At 42.2% G+C, this 1312-nt stretch overlaps 1 pseudogene; it reads left to right on the forward strand.

Annotated features, from left to right (window-relative positions):
- The first annotated feature begins 225 nt into the window (after positions 1 to 225).
- On the forward strand, positions 226 to 1042 carry LOC109277895 (60S ribosomal protein L7-like; annotated as a pseudogene).
- Positions 1043 to 1312: the final 270 nt, after the last annotated feature.

The following is a 1312-nucleotide window of genomic DNA, read 5'->3' on the forward strand; positions in this document are numbered from 1 at the left end:
CTCTCTCTGTCCCTGGCCCACTCATGCTCTGTCTCTCTTGCTCTTAAATAAACCCTTAAAAAATTAAAAAAAAAAAATGATAAACACGTTATGTGGTGCTCTTTTCTGGCTGGAGCCAGGGAAGATGCAGAAGAGAATAAAAAGATGGCTCCTGCTATGTCAGGAAGCCCTAAGAAAAAGGAAAAGACAAACCAAAACAAAACAGACCAACAAAAAAACTTGAAAATCAAATGCTTAAGAAAGAAGTTAGCCCAAAGGATGTTTTGAAAGGCAAGGAAAAAGCTTATCTATGAAAAAGATAAGCTATCACAAAGAATATAGATGGATGTACAGAACCGATACGAGAATAGCTAGGATGGCAAGAAAAGCTGGCAACTTCTCTGCACCTGCAGAACCCAAATTGGCACTTGCCATCAGGATCGGTGTGACCCCCAAATTCTGAAAGGTGCTGCGGCTTCTTTGTATTCGCCAGACTTTCAGTGTACCTTTGTTAAGCTCAACAATGCTTCCATTAACTGGAAGTCCGTAAGTGAATGTTTTTCATGCATGGTTATGGCAGAATCAACAAGAGTTGATTGCCGCATCTCTTAGTAAATATGGCATTACTGGAGCGGAGGATGTAATTCATGAGATCTACACTGTTGGCAGACCCTTCAAAGTAGCAAACAGTGTCTACTGGTTCTTCCCATTATCTTCTGAACGAGGTGGCCGGAAGCACAAGACCATTCAGGGGCCCCTTAGGTGGCTCAGTCAGTTAAGCGTTTGACGTGGGCACAGGTCATGATCTCGTGGTCGTGAGTTCAAGCCCAGCGTCTGGCTCTGTGCTGACAGCCCAGAGCCTGGAGCCTGCTTCCGATTCTGTGTCTCCCTCTCTCTCTGCCCCTCCCCTGCTCATACATGTGCGCGCGCTCGCTCTCTCTCTCTCTCAAAAATAAATAAATATTTAAAAAATTAAAAGAAAAAGACCATTCATTTTGTAGAAGTTAGAGATGCTGGCAAAAGGGAAGACCAAATTAATAAGCTTATTAGAAGTGTTAAATAACAAAAATTCAACTGAGTACATTTTAAAGATCTAATGGGTTTATTAATTGATTTGTGAATGGGCCAGCATTCCATCTAGCAAGTAGAAGGGATCTCCAAAAGGATAGAGAAGAGAAAAGGTTTAAAGGTAGAGAGGGGGTGTAAGAAAGGAGATTATAAGCAGAGAATCCCTTGTTTCAGGTAAAGTTGCTTTCCTAAGGGGACCGAAAGGGTCTATCAGTAAATTTCCTAGCGCTGACCAGGAAATTCCCATGTTGACTGGCTAAAGGTT

This window comes from Panthera pardus, unplaced genomic scaffold (assembly GCF_024362965.1).
Source record: "Panthera pardus isolate Hobbes unplaced genomic scaffold, ASM2436296v1 HiC_scaffold_16, whole genome shotgun sequence".
In the NCBI taxonomy this organism is placed as follows: domain Eukaryota; kingdom Metazoa; phylum Chordata; class Mammalia; order Carnivora; family Felidae; genus Panthera; species Panthera pardus.